The following is a 15,763-nucleotide window of genomic DNA, read 5'->3' as shown; positions in this document are numbered from 1 at the left end:
TATATCAAATTTGCAGATATGTGTTTGTAAATACATGCAATCAAATGACATGGAGGTAGTATAAGATTTAGATAATGCAGGGGCGACTACAGATACATTTTCAAAGACTCCGAGAGAAAACGTTACGTAACATGCGTTGCGGTTAAAATCAACCAAAATTAAGTAACACTATGAAAGAAATATATTTTCCCAACAGTAATACAGCATTCCTGTAAAATTGTTTCGTTTTTGCATTTGTTTTGACTCGATTTTTCTGCTGGAAATATCCATGAATTGAAATTTCACCCATGACCTTTGACCTCGATTTAAAAAAGATATGCACCATAATTTCTTTTGACGACCGGGATATTTAGAAAGTACACATTCTTAGCTATCATTGATATATAATGTGGCCGTGTGTTAGGTAGGTGCATTAAAAATGAAAATTTGGTTATAATATCACTCGCCTAATAGAGGCCGTCCTCTGTGACCGTCGACAAAATTTGACTGCCACTGCCGGAAAATGAGGGTATATGGGATAGGGATAGAAATTATGTCTCGCAACAGGCTATCTACGAATTCCTCAAAGAGTGGTTGAAGAGCCGCACTTTTTCATTACGGTGTCCCAATACTGACCACATCTCTTACAGCTAAACTGGTTTTGGTAAATAATTTACTACCAGAGGAAAGTATTAAGACTAAAGTTTCCATATTTATATTACCTTTTGACCCATTAGAACGTTAAAGGTCAGTAATTACCAACCGTCGTGTAAAATAAGTGAGTTTATAATTCATAATTACAAAATACTTGTAGAAGACATATAAAACAATTCGATAGCTTTTTAATTAATTTAACAAGAAACAGTTGAAAATTTTAATATATAATGAAAAAGTTATGCAAGACATATTTGTAAAATAACGGATCCATCAGACTTGAAATATTGTTGAGGTTCTATTGGATCCAAACTAAAAGCCTGCCGTTAGGATTGTTGGGCCTGCAACTAAATCGTTGACAGAAACCCATACAGTTCCGCCTGTAAAAACAGCATTTTCTACACATTCGAAGTTTTAGAATACGGTGATCGTAAACGTTGTGACGTCTATTTTCACGCCTGAAAAATAAACAGAGTTCACGTTTACATTTTGTACTTATATACGTCAGTAGTAAGTAAAAAGATTATTTATTATAGTGACTTTTGTAATTACAGTAGTGTGTCAATAAACATAGTTTAACATAATATATACATATACACCCGACCCACTGGGTCTATAAGTCATCTAAATATCAAATATTAAAGTTCATATCTAAATGCAGCTTGCTAGATCAAAATAATGGAAATTGTAAAATAAGTTCTTTGCTTCATTTATTTTGTCATGTTTTTGTATTTATTTGATGTAATTTTTCTGTGTTTTTCTCCTTTTTATGTATATGTTTTCAGTTATCACATAACCCCCCCTCCCCCCCCCCCCCTAAAAAAAAAAGACTAATGGCGCAACGTTTGATTTACAACTTTTAACAATTAAACGTTAAAACTGCCAGGAACACACTAATGCATAGGCAACACCTTCACGGATCACCTCATCGGATCTACTACGGAGTAAATCTAACGGATGATCCCGGAAACGCAGTTTCCGTAGTCTGATACAGATCCGATACTGATGCACAACGTGTTGACTACATGGTTACTAACATGGATAATGAAGGACAATGGTCATTTGGCGACAAGAGCGATACGGGTTGTTTACGGTGAGATACGGTTTAATACAGAAATGTCACGGTTTTAGTACACAGCAACATGTGTCGGTGATCAGGGCGTATGTACTGCGGATAAACAGCGGTGTTCTACGGTATAACTTAGGGTAAGCAAGGATTAGTACAAATGAGAACGGTCTGAAACGGAATAGTACGAAACGCCACATTTTCTAAAAAGCCTTCAATCATTTATTTAAGTTTACTGGCGACGCGTTAGCGAATATATATAAAACAAATAATTGCGAAAGCAAATTTACAGATCTAAAATTGTTGGGTTGATGTTTAGAAGAGTATTATATACAGAATGTACACAGCCATGAAGCACCATCACTGCTGGTGATCCGATGTATGAATCTGTTGTAGAATTGTCACTGGTTCAGACGTACTTATAAATATACTTATTTCTGTGACTGTATCTTACATGAATTTGTAGGATCCTTTACTATAATAGATAATTTAGCTGATCTTTAAAAGTAACATCTTCATGCCTTATATATCATGTACTGTAGTACGACGACGCTAGATTAAAAACTCACATGGAAAGGTAACACCTGGTCACCGAATACTTCATTTTTATGAAGCCCAGCTGGTCGTGTGGTCTAGCGCGCCGGTTACACTGCAGGCAATTAAGTGTCACGCTATCTCAGTAGCATGGGTTCGAATCCCGACGAGGAAAGAACCAAACAATTGCGAAAGCAAATTTACAATTCTAACATTGGTGACGAGTTGTATAAAAAATAAACGCCTAAAAATGTGTACACAACACCACCAAAAACAAAAAATGGTAATTATAAATGTAATTATTAATAAATATTTCGGATACCAAATATCCTTCCTCAGTAAGATTCTGATGTTAAATGAATCATCTGCTAGTCTTATTAGATTAAACAATAACAATCTATATATACATGTTCAATTATATTAACTTAGACAAAATTTATTACTAATTTTTCTAATCATTCTCAAACTGCTATTTATTTGGGATGATTAAATACGCAGTCTCTGCTTCAACTGCTCTCATGTTGACAAATTTGAAATATTATACCAGCTTAGATCGACCAGGGCTGTTTATCTAAACTGTATTTTCACGCAGTTGTTATAATACCTTAAGGTGGTACACTTTAACTAAAATTAATTTGTCTCGTTTAATTTTCTTAAAATTTTTACAAAAATATAAAAATTTCAAAAAATTTGAACCAACCGTTTTATCCGAAAAATTACAATGGTTATATAGCAGTTTGACAAACACTTATTTTGATCATTAAGAAGGTTAATATTCCCGTATGAACACTACATCATAAAAACGTTCTGCTGATTTTACAGAGTTATCTCCCTGTAGTGTTAGGTACCACCTTAACTGTCTTTGTAATTTTAGAGCTGTGCCAGTTGATATCGCAAATTACTATTTTTATTTTAGGCACATCTTTGCAGTATTTGAGTCGTGTTTGGAAATTTAGAAGTGTACCAGCGTCTCTGATGTTCGCTTAAACTATTTTGTTGTATACATTTCTAGCTTGTGATAGTTTTATAACCAGAATAGATTGATATGACTCATTTTACATCGTGATCATAATGATGAAGAATATCAGTTATCCGAAATATTTAAAATTTGTTCGTTTTATTGTTATTTTTTGGTGATGTTGTACCCTTTTAGATTGTATCATAATTTTCTGCTCCATGACCCCGAAAAAAACTTATCGTTGGGTATTATTTAGTAATTTAATTATATACATATATAAATTTTTATATACTGACTGACTTTAGAAACGCAACACTCATTTTGTAGATTTGATACAACTAGTATTCATGCTTTAGTTATCATAATTGTTTCTCTAAAAAAATTCAGACAGGGAAATTATCATGTCAATAAAAGATGTTTTTTCATTTTTATTTCTTTGTGAAACAGTTCTTTCAATACTTGGCCACACTTAAATCAGTTAAAAAATGTTGCATCACCATATTGATAGGCTGAGTAATTAAAAAGTGAATCAACCCATTAGATTACTGCAAACAGCAAAAAAGGTGAACGTGCTGACGTCAGAAACTCGTCTTACTGTCCTTTTGACAATGATACCGTTAGCTTGGAATTGTTGAATCGATGACCAGATCAATATGTAGTGACAATGCAACGTCAATAGAATTTGATAACGCAACGTCATTTGCGAGACAGACCTACGGTCGCAACGTCAACTGCTCATCAAATTTCTGAATGCCATTTTGCACAGATTTATGCCATAAATGTTTCCCATTAAATTAAATTCCAAAAAATCGACTGCAGAAAAACATTTAAAGCCTTAAAGTTTCGACCGCATTATTGTCAATACCAATTGTAATGGATTAAACAACGGTAAAATCAGAAAGTGAAAAACATAACCCACAACATGCCGAGAAGAACTAGTTGACCTTTCTGATAATATAATCATTTTGACATTTGTTACAGACAGTCGTTGCTTCTGACGGTTACACGTAAATATGAAAGAGGTAAACCAGGGTTTCAGTGTATAGCACAATATTTGAACGTTGAAAATGACGTAATCAATTCAACTTTCGACCAGGTTGTTTTTTTAAACATTGAAGTAATGAAAGATTTTTCTGTTCATAAGTTTGTTAACTAAAAATTGAATATTTCAATATTGAAATTACAAAGAAAAATCTAGTGTTGAATAAAATTAAAATAAAAACACGGTTAAGTTTTTGATTATATATACAAGTGTTATTATATAATATGAAATTGTTTTATTTCTGTCAGTTTTATTATAGTTGATGAGAAAAGTGAAACATACCTCAAACGTTTGTCGTTTTTTGTATCTGCATTGTCTACAATGGCTACAAATAAAGATTGTATTATTTATATACATCAGTCATAAAATTAACGTTCGATTTTAGGGGGAGAGGGTTTGAACGATATATTGTAAGGTCAGATAATCTTTCTTTTTTCTCTGCCCATTTACTTTCTCTGTGTTCAATGAATTTTATATTTATCGATATATACATTTTATTTTGATGTAATGAATCCTATTTCTAAACAAAAAAGGGAAAACATAATTCAACCTGTTTATGCATGAAATATTTGCCACTATGCATTAAGCCGTTAATAATAATTGATTAATCAATAACAGCAGGTAAATCTTTGAATACGGCAGTGATTTTATCATTTTCTTGAGTTTTTTTGTATACCTGATATAACATGGCATTTTACCATCGCATGGTTATTTATTACATTAGGGCTCTAGGTCATGTTGTTTGATCATCTTTTTAACCATGGTAACGTTTGTTTTGTGTTTAATGATTTTGGCTTGGAACATCACTGAAGAGCCTTTTTTTGTCGAAATTCGCATATAGTGCAGTTTAATTGGCACCGTTTTTGTTAATGAAATGCGCTTATATTGAAAACATATTTCATAAAGTTAAAAAGATTTTTTTTAATCATTAATGAGTTACTAAACAAAAACAAAAAAATACCAAAATGATTGATCACGTAAAGATACTGTAACTAAGCTAACATCTATAAAAACTTACAAAAGTCCACTAGAATACGATTCTAACCAGCTACTTCAAAGCCGCAATATATTAACTGCTCAAAGTGAAAAAAAGGCGGTGATCATGCACCCGCCCCTTAAACTTCAGAAGCACGAGTTTTAAATATAAAAAAGAAATAATGCAGACAACAAATAAATCCTGAAATGTCAGAAGCTAAAAAACTTTTATTCAATGAAGAAGCACTTGCATATTATAAAACAAATATATCATTAGCAGACAAAACTTGTTTCATGCTTTGAATATGAAGCGATTTGTTATAGCGAATGACTCACCTTGACAGATCGTAGCCAGACAGAAACAGACTAAGCAGGTTAGGATTAGTGTATGCATCGTTATCTAATAACAGTCAGTATGCTCTCAACCAACTATCTTTTATGAACAGGGTAAGGCTTATTTTTAGTTATTGCTGCACAAACAAAATCTAGAAATATAAAAAAAATACATGCAGTAGCGCCCGTGACCAGGCATGTAATTAAACACGTTACGTCCGGATCAACAACAACAAATCCTTGTAAACGTGAACGTGTTTTGAAACATTTCTGTTCCATACTTGTTTCGTAGGTGACCGCTTCGTAGTGGATATATTCACATGTTGGTTTTTATCCACAATCCCTATATTACTATAGTAACAAGAATGATTCTATTCATCATAGCACGTACAAAGCTGTTCACTGATATTTTTTCATAATTTTAAATGGCTAGATCAGCCCTAGACCAGGCATATAATTAAACACGTTTCGTCCAGATCAACAACGACCAATCCTAGTAAACGACAACACAGAATTATATATTTTCAGAAATCAAATGTGTATGATTCAATCAGTGTTTTATTGAATAGATTGTGTATATAGTATTAATATTGTATAATACCACAACATCACATGCTGTTAACTGGGTAATGATTATAGATTTTCGTTGAGATGACCAATGGTAATCTGTTTATCGCTATTTTACCTATGACGACGATGTCAATTTCATGTCAATTTCATCAGCAACGCCACGTGTCTTCTTAGTTTCTAGCGATAATTTTCCATCGCAAGCGAGTAGCATGATATATAAAATTATCACAAAAACAGATAAAAGGAAAAATGCACAAAATAGGGTTAATTCATATTTTCATCAACTTAGACGATATTTTTTGTTTACTCAAGTAAGTTAATGAATGAGTCTCAGTGAATCTCATCCCATACGGAATTTACTGACACCATTCATATTTACGGTCACTAGATATGTATCACACTATGAAGTAAGTTAAATTCATTAAAATACTGAACACCGACGAAAACTCAAAACGGAAAGACCGTAATCAAATGGCAAAATCAAAAGCTCAAACACATCAAACGAAAGAATACATTTTTTTCATATTTTTGATTTGGTACTAGTTTTATAGCTGACTAGACCTTGCAATTGTATGACAGTTGCATCAAATTCCATTATACTTACACGGATGTATCTTCAAAACAAACAGACGTAATAAGTAAAAACGTCAAAAACAGGAGTACAACAGCCAAAATTGTGTTATAACCTTATCATGCTTATTCACTATTAAAACAATAAAATATGTAACAAAGAAGCACAAAGGGACATACAGACAACGCAAAAATGAAAACAAAGAAAACAAAAATGTACTACAGCACACTGACGGAATGTTTAAGTACAAAGCCACGTCATATGTATCAAGGAAACACAAAAAGGCATATAAATAAAGCACATTACCAAAAATGAAATAACAAAAATTCAACAATTGTAATCGCCAACTTCATAGAAAAGATCATTGTAGTCACAAGTAGTCCTTATCAATTTGACGTAAGCAGGAAATTAACTCAACAAGGAATAAATTATTCAAAGTAACGTGATTACGACCTTCGGGAGTCGGGACTGAGAATACAATATAGTCGTCAAACTTATATGTTCTGTAAGTAATGCGATGTTTTTATTCGGACGTCATACAACAATAGGCGTTGTCAAGACGTCGATTACGTAGGATCAAAACACTTGTGAATGCATAGAAAAAGATATAGTTCCTACATTTTCTACTTTTAATTTCATAAAAAAGCCATTTACGAATGCAATAAAAATAAAATCTAAGAAAAATGTTCTCAACTCGTGACAGAACAACACTGTTTACTAACTCATGTACTGCGTTGTTCGGTCACTCGTTGAATATTTTTTCTCTATTTGAATGATTAGTTTTTCAATACATATACACGTGTAAACTGACATTTACCTTTATAATTACTTCCTTCCATTGAAATATACTAACATCTTAAAGTAGTTTCACTAACCAGTGCTCTGTTACTAACACAATTTATATAAAAGGTTTATCACTATTTCCTGCATTTACTCAATACTTATATTAATTCTGTAAATCTGAACATTACAAGCACTTTGCGATAGGGCAAAATACTATGAACTGATGCAAGGAATAAATGCACTAGTTATTTAAAAACAACAGTCGAAATTTATTTATATTTTGACCTAGAAAGTAGATTCAACAATGAAAAATCTTATGATATATTTTTGAAACAACCAGTAACATTTTTTTATAAGCATCGCCCACATTTCATTTTGAAACATAGTTTACACTTTTATTATAAAAGCCTTACCTTTCTTAGAATAAATCGATGATATATTCAACTTTAGTGTAGCAAAGTAATAACGCGCATTACTATGAAGTAGTAAGTTTTATATAGTCGGCTAAGAACCAATTATATTTCTTCGGTTATAATGGACTTGTTAAGTATACTTCTTCTCTCTATATGATCTTCCGTTTAGGAATACCAAGAAATTTCTTGTATGTCAATAAAACTAACCTGAACCTTGGTATGTTTGGGGTGAATATCAACAATAAAACTATACCAGGAATAAGTGACATGTTTTAGTCATTGAAAACAATCAAAGCTGGACTTTAGACCAGATTAATCTTTAAATAACAAAAAAGCATTTGCAAATAGAAGTATCAACAGGTCAAATTTACAAAAAGTACGATTTGAGAGTACTCGCTGTTACAAACAGGTAGTTAAAAGCTATAACAATTAATGTTAAAAAATCATGCATCAAATTCTAAAAGCAACTACAACTCATGACAGGAATTTAGTAATTTAACGTCATAAACAGTCAAAGAAGGCATTATATATGTAATAGGAATATAGTGTTCATACACTTAAACTAGAGGCTCTAAAGAGCCTGTGTCGCTCACCTTGGTCTATGTGAATATTAAACAAAGGAAGCAGATGGATTCATGACCAAATTGTGTTTTGGTGATGGTGATGTATTTGTACATCTTACTTCACTGAACATTCTTGCTGCTTACAATTATCTCTATTTATAATGAACTTGGCCTAATGAAAAATGTTAGTAAAAATTTACAAATTTTTCCGTTTCATCTGAAAATTTCAGGGCAGATAGAAATTGACCTAATAAACAATTTTACCCCCATGTCAGATTTACTCTTAATGCTTTGAATTTTGAGTTATAAGCCAAAAACTGCATTTTACCTTATGTTCTATTTTTAGCCGTGGCGGACATCTTGGTTGGATGGCTAGGTCACTGGACACATTTCTTGAACTAGATACCCCAAAGGTGATTGTGGCCAAGTTTAGATTAATTTGGCACATTAGTTTCAGAGGAGAACATTTTTGTTAAAGACTACTAAGATTTACGAAAAATGGTTAAAAATTGACTATAAAGGAGTCATGTTGACTTATTTGTAAATCTTACATTGCCGAACATTATTGCTGTTTACCGTTTGTTTCTTTCTATAATAATATTCAAGATAATAAAAAAAAACAGCAAAAATTCATTAAAATTACCAGTTCAGGTGCAGCAACCCAACAACAGGTTGTCTGATTCATCTGAAAATTTCAGGGCAGATAAATCTTGACCTAATTAACAATTAGACCCTCTTTTTAGATTTGCTCTTAATGCTTTGGTTTTTGAGTTATAAGCCAAAAATTGCATTTTACCCCTATGTTCTATTTTTAGCCATGACGGCCATCTTGGTTGGTTGGACGAGTCACCGGACACATTTTATAAACTAGGTACCCCAATGATGATTGTGGCAATGTTTGGTTAGATTTGGCCTTGTAGTTTCAGAGGAGAAGATTTTTGTAAAAGATTACTAAGATTTACGAAAAAAAGTTAAAAATTGACTATAAAGGGCAATTACTCCTAAATGGGTCAACTGACCATTTCGGTCATGTTGACTTATTTGTAAATCTTACTTTGCTGAACATTATTGCTGTTTACAGTTTATCTCTATCTATAATAATATTCAAGATAATAACCAAAAACAGAAAAAAATCCTTAAAATTACCAATTCAGGGGCAGCAACCCAACAACAAGTTGTCCGATTCATCTGAAAATATCGGGGCAGATAGTTTTTGACCTGATAAACAATTTTACCTCATCTCAGATTTGCTGTAAATGCTTTGGTTTTTGAGTTATAAGCCTAAAATTGCATATTACCCATATGTTCTATTTTTAGCGATGGCGGCCATCTTGGTTGGTTGGACAGATCGCCGGACACCTCTATTTAACTAGATACCCCAATGATGATTTTGGCCAAGTTTGGTTAGATTTGGCCGGGTAGTTTCAGAGGAGAATATTTTTGTAAAAGATTACTAAGATTAACGAAATATGGTTAAAAATTGACTATAAAGGGCAATAACACCTAAAGGGATCAACTGACCATTTCGGTCATGTTGACTTATTTGTAAATCCTACTTTGCTGAACATTATTGCTGTTTACAGTTTATCTCTATCTATAATAATATTCAAGATAATAACCAAAAACAGAAAAAAATCCGAAAATTGCCAATTCAGGGGCAGCAACCCAACAAGTTATAAGCCAAAAATTGCATTTCACCCCTATGTTCTATTTTTAGCCATGGCGGCCATCTTGGTTGGTTGGACGGGTCACCGGACACCTTTTTAAACTAGATAACCCAATGATGATTGTGGCCAAGTTTGGTTAGATTTGGCCCAGTAGTTTCAGAGGAGAAGATTTTCGTAAAAGTTAACGACGACGGACGACGCCAGACAACGACAGACGCCGGACGCAAAGTGTTGAGAAAAGCTCACTTGGCCGTTTAGGCCAGGTGAGCTAAAAAGAAACATAGCTTCAGGTACATGGAATACCCGTTGAACCATGTGATCGTTATAACCAATGAAAAAAGAAGAATACTACACCATATGTGATCATATGTTATATAGAGAGAAAATCGTGATTCTTCACAAAGAAAATCGCATATGTGTACATGTAATTTCTTCAGGAGCTTAACGTCACGAAAGTTTTAAAGATATAATTTCTAAATTTATCAATTCACATTATGAACAATCTTTAAAATAATATCTTACAATATCAACTTGATAGTGATACGTTTCAACTACAAATAACAAGAACTTCCGTCAAACACGTCAAACGTGCAACTTTGAACCGTCCTTTAAGTGTTTGAAAACAAATTAAAGTATACTCATTTGAAATTGTATCCTTTTCAATGAGAGAGATATTTCATGACCGCAATTCTAACAAGGTTTTCACGTTGCGACACAGTTTCAATTGATTTGTACTTTTGGGAATTTCCATTTTTTTAAATTTCGAATTGTAATATTATAGGCCCCCCTATGGGTTGTGGCAGAGGTGGTAGTTGCGCCCCCTTTTTAATTTAAAGCAAACAAAACAGTGGAAATATACGTGCTGTTATACGTCGAGGATAAACAGGAAAGTCTAGATAGGGTTTGCAGAACAGAGAACAATGATCAACAATGATCAACAGTGGGCAAAAAGTGCAGAATAAATGGCTAAGAGAATTAAATGAAAAAAAGAGAAAAGTAGGGCAAAAAAAAGGGAAAAGAGAATAAGTCCGTTCTATAATATAAAGAATAGAGAACAATGGGCAAAAAAATTATAAATAATAGAGAATAATAGGCAACACATATTAAGAATACAGAAAATGACTTAAGAAAATTAAGAATAACGAAATGAACGACTTCCCATCCAGACCCTCAAATAGAATTCCTTTTTACAAATCGATTCTTGTTCATAAAATTATCAACAAGAACGTACCTAATTATATGAAGTACCTCTGTTATTGAATTAAAAACTTGAGGGCATTGAGTATGTATGGAACGCCAAAACTGTCTTGTTATGACGATTATCATTATATGAACTGCAATTACCTTTGTATGATGAGCACTTGCTTCCGTTATGATTTCTTTTTAAGCAGTTGCCACTTTAAAAAAAATCGATGTTTGTCGTCTGAACATATCAATCTGGCTCTCTCTATATAATATATAAGTGACCGCTGTGGATAGTATTTTGGAATAATAGAAAATAGCGAACATTCAAGTTATTTCCCTTTTCACGCATGTGACCTATTTGAATTAGAATATTTACCAGTTTTGTATAACGTGAACAACATAATGGAAGCTAGCTAGATATGCACCCTTCCGGCGCACTTAAGATCAAACCGACTTTTTGTGGGGGGTTTGTTGCTTGGCTTTAGTTTCCTTTTTTTTTGTCGTGTGTTCTATTGTTTGTCAATTGTCTTTTCCTTTCCTAGCCATGGTATTGTCAGGTTTTTTTTTTATCCATGTGACTGTTTAAATGCCCGTTTGGTATCTGTTGGCCCCTCTTTGGTAGTATATTTATGTTCGAATAATACAGAAATTTACAAAAATCATTGGAATAGATAGAAAACAAAATTGACGGATTTTGGAAAAAAGGTGGTTGGCAAAAAAAAAAGAATCTCAAAGAACCTGTATTTGGACAATCAAAGTCATTAATCAAAGATAGACAGCTTAGCCAGTACAATGGCTAACAGAAACCTCAATAATGCCGGGTCCTGTCCTGATGTACACCTAAATACTTTGAAATAAATTTGACTAACAAATGTTTGAAATGTTTTAATAAATGATCATAGAGTTATGCAATATATGTTCGTGAAACAACAGATCCATGAAACGTAAAATTGTGGCGTGTTTTTTTCTAGTCGGGAACACGAATATACGTGTGCCATTCTCTCCCTCTATAGAATGTTAAGATTTCTGGTCCTACATCGTCCCCTTCTGCAATATTGTCTAGGATGACAGCAGTTTCTGTTACTAGTACATCTTCAACTACGTCTACAAGTTGGCCTCGCTCTTTTTTCTCGGCTGAAAATAAACCAATTGCTCTTAATGCTGAATTAGAATAGTGAAAAGTTTTTTTCTTGGTGCTCGTTCTTTTAATCTCTCATGCTTTTTTATATAGTTTTTAACCGGATTTTTGTGACAAAAATGTCGGTTATTAAATTGGGGATGCTCGGCGGGCGGGCAGCAGGGCGGGCGGTCGGGCGGGCGGCAATCAAATGTTGTCCGTGCATCAACTCAAGAAATGTTCAACCAAAGCTTTTAAAATTTTAATATGTTGTTACTGACAACTAAATGAAGGTCAAGTTCAATAATGGCCATTTTGACTTTTACCGTTCAGGAGTTATGGTTCTTGAAAGATTCAAAAATGGCGTTTCCAGTCGTGTCCGTGCATTTACGCATGAACAGTTCTACCAAAGCTTCCCATATTTTAATATGTTGTTACTGGTGACAAAATGGAGGTCAAGTTCAATAATGACAATTTTGACTTTTACCGTTCAGGAGTTATGGTTCTTGAAAGATTGAAAAATGGTGTTTCCAGTCGTGTCCGTGCATTTTCTCATGAACCATTCAACGAAAGCTTTTCAAATTTTAATATGTTGTTACTGATGACAAAATAGAGGTCGATCAATAATGACGATTTTGACTTTTACTGTTCAGGAGTTATGGTTCTTGAAAGATCGTAAAATGGTGTTTCCATTCACGTTGTTGCATTTACTCACAAACCATTCAATCTAAGCTTTTCAAATTTTAATATGTTGATACTGATGACAAAATAGAGGTCAAATTTGATATTGACAATTTTCACTTTCACCAATCATCAGTAATGGTTCTTGTGATATTACCAGGACACAAATAAATGCTAATAAATCCGGTTTGCTGTCGTTGTGACAGCCTCTTGTTTATAGTTGATATTGTTTTTTTATGGTTGTTTTACAGATTACTTAACATCATCACAATCCATTATTTTTAAGGATAGGCTCCCCTTTTTTCTCCATCACCCGTCTAAACCATCATACTGGGAGTCATTTAACTTTGGTCAGTGATCGAAGAACAAAAATCATGCTCAAAACTTGCTATCCAACATTTTGATTGTTTGATTTTGGAGTACGAAGACAAAAAAAATGAATCGAAAGTTTAATTACTTCAAGGCCTGAACTCTATATTTATGTCATTTAATTCATAATGAGACATACTAATTCACTATTTGATCTAAAGAAACCCTCAGTATAAACAACATTCGGTTTAATTGCATTTCTCAGTACTTTCTGTGTAAGGTAATACTTATGATATTTTACTTTATGATAAAATAGAAATATATATAATATTATGTAATGTTATATTTAGTACAAACTATTGATAATAAATCAATATACATATACATATGTGTATATTCTGCACTGCTATATCTAGTACAAATAGTTGATGGTAAATCAATATACATGTGTGTACATGTAATCGGTAAAGCGGTTTCAATTTTATAATTTCTGTCAGCTTTATCTTTAAAGTGAAAAGTGAATCATACCTCAAAATTTCGTTGATTCTTATATCTTTATCATCTGAATTGGCTAAAACAAAAACACATGTATTATTAATGTATTACGCATAGCTTTTAACGTTTACATTATCATTATTTTTTTATTTTCATTTTCGTTTTCTTTGGGAGGGGATGTAGGTCATTTTGCCTGGTTGGATGATCTTTTTTTTCCACTTTGTATACAATTCTGTACTTTTTTTATGATCGAAATGTCAATTTCTTTCAGCTGGGAGAGATTATTTTTGAGTATTTCAAATGCTAGGATACTAGTCATTTCATAAATTCTCCTCCGGATATCCATTATTAAACCCAGACATTTATTTGTTTAGATGTACGCAAATTTTCCTATTATTAACTGTTTTTAAACTACCATTCTTCCTTTTCAATGTTATCCAATATTTTTTTTATATCTATGATTGAAAACAAATGTTTAAGAAATAATGATCATGGCTGCTTTGTCTAAAAAAAAAAGTAAAAGAAATAATCGACCAGTTTATGCGTGATATATTTGCTCCTTGATGTTAAGCAACTCATAATCAATAAATTACTTTTTTGGTTATTACTGCATAAAGAATTTAAAAGACATTAATCATATGTATTGTATACCCTATATCGTAGGATATCATACCATGTCATATAGGTTTGATTTACATACAGATTTTAGGTCCTTTTGGTTGGTTATGTCTTCAACTTTTGTTTTAGGTTTTCGATTTTAAATTATTTTACCTAGAGCATCACTGAAGAGATATACATTGTCGACATACGGATATGGAATTGGTGCAATGAAAACAGTACTGTTTGAGCCTATATTTAAACATTTAATGAAGCGAAAATGAATTTTAGAACGACGTACCTAGACAATTCGTAGCATTACAGAAACAGATTTTATATCAAATGACTTACCTTGGCAGATCGTAAAAAGGAAATAACAGATTATGTAACAACTGACTCACCTTGTAAGATCGAAGCAAGACAGCATAAAATCTGCAACAAATGACCTACCTTGACAGATCTTAGCAAGAACAAGACAGATTTTATAACAAATAACTTACATCGACAGCTCGTAGTTAGACAGAAACAGATTCTATAACAAATGACTCACCTTGGCAGCTCGTAGTAAGACAGAAACAGATTCTATTACAAATGACTCACCTTATCAGATCGTAGCAAGAAATATTCTATAACAAATGACAAGCCTTGACATATAGTAGCAAGACAGAAACACATTTTATAATAAATGTCTTCAGGTACTTTGGCAAATCGTAGCAAAAAAACAAGATTCTATAATAAATGACTTACCTTGACAAATTGTAGCAACAAAGAAACATACTAAGCAAACTAGAATAAGTTTATGCATGGCTGTCGATATGATGAGTGATCTCTCAAAACTGATGTTCTTTTATGTACATGCACATATTTTTTTTTTATCGCTGCATAACATCAATATAAAAATATAAACAAAAAAGTACGTATTCAAGAAAGTGCATGAATTCAACCAAGCGAATAAATAAACATTTCACGTCCGGATTGACAATAACCAATAAATGTTAACGGCAACATAAATTTAATGATTTTCAAAAGCATTGGCTACACACAACTATGGGGGGTAAACATGTACTTGTATTGAGAAAATTACAACAAAAGTATAGTAAAATAAAACAGTTATGTCTATAAAAATTGAATTTTTATAAATTTAAGAACGTGTCCATCGTTGGATAATCTCCTAGTTTTACATGGGATCGTGAAGCCCATTATTTAAATTTCTATTTTCATTTGTTTTTGATTTGTTTTTTTCTGTTTTACCTATTGCGTTGTTTTTGTTT

General features: G+C 32.5%; 1 long non-coding RNA gene across 1 annotated transcript; it reads right to left on the bottom strand.

The window, feature by feature from the left end:
* Positions 1-978: 978 nt before the first annotated feature.
* Positions 979-7,955, bottom strand: LOC134699440 (uncharacterized). Its single transcript, XR_010103592.1, has 4 exons — positions 7,879-7,955; positions 5,545-5,693; positions 4,516-4,558; positions 979-1,091 (listed from the first exon to the last, which is right to left on the bottom strand). It is a non-coding gene; the product is annotated as an uncharacterized LOC134699440 (long non-coding RNA).
* Between the last annotated feature and the right edge of the window lie 7,808 nt (positions 7,956-15,763).

The sequence above is a fragment of the Mytilus trossulus genome, unplaced genomic scaffold (assembly GCF_036588685.1).
Source record: "Mytilus trossulus isolate FHL-02 unplaced genomic scaffold, PNRI_Mtr1.1.1.hap1 h1tg000070l__unscaffolded, whole genome shotgun sequence".
NCBI classification, from domain to species: domain Eukaryota; kingdom Metazoa; phylum Mollusca; class Bivalvia; order Mytilida; family Mytilidae; genus Mytilus; species Mytilus trossulus.
The sequence above is the reverse complement of the archived record's forward strand: the minus strand, read 5'-3'. Positions and strand labels throughout refer to the sequence as shown.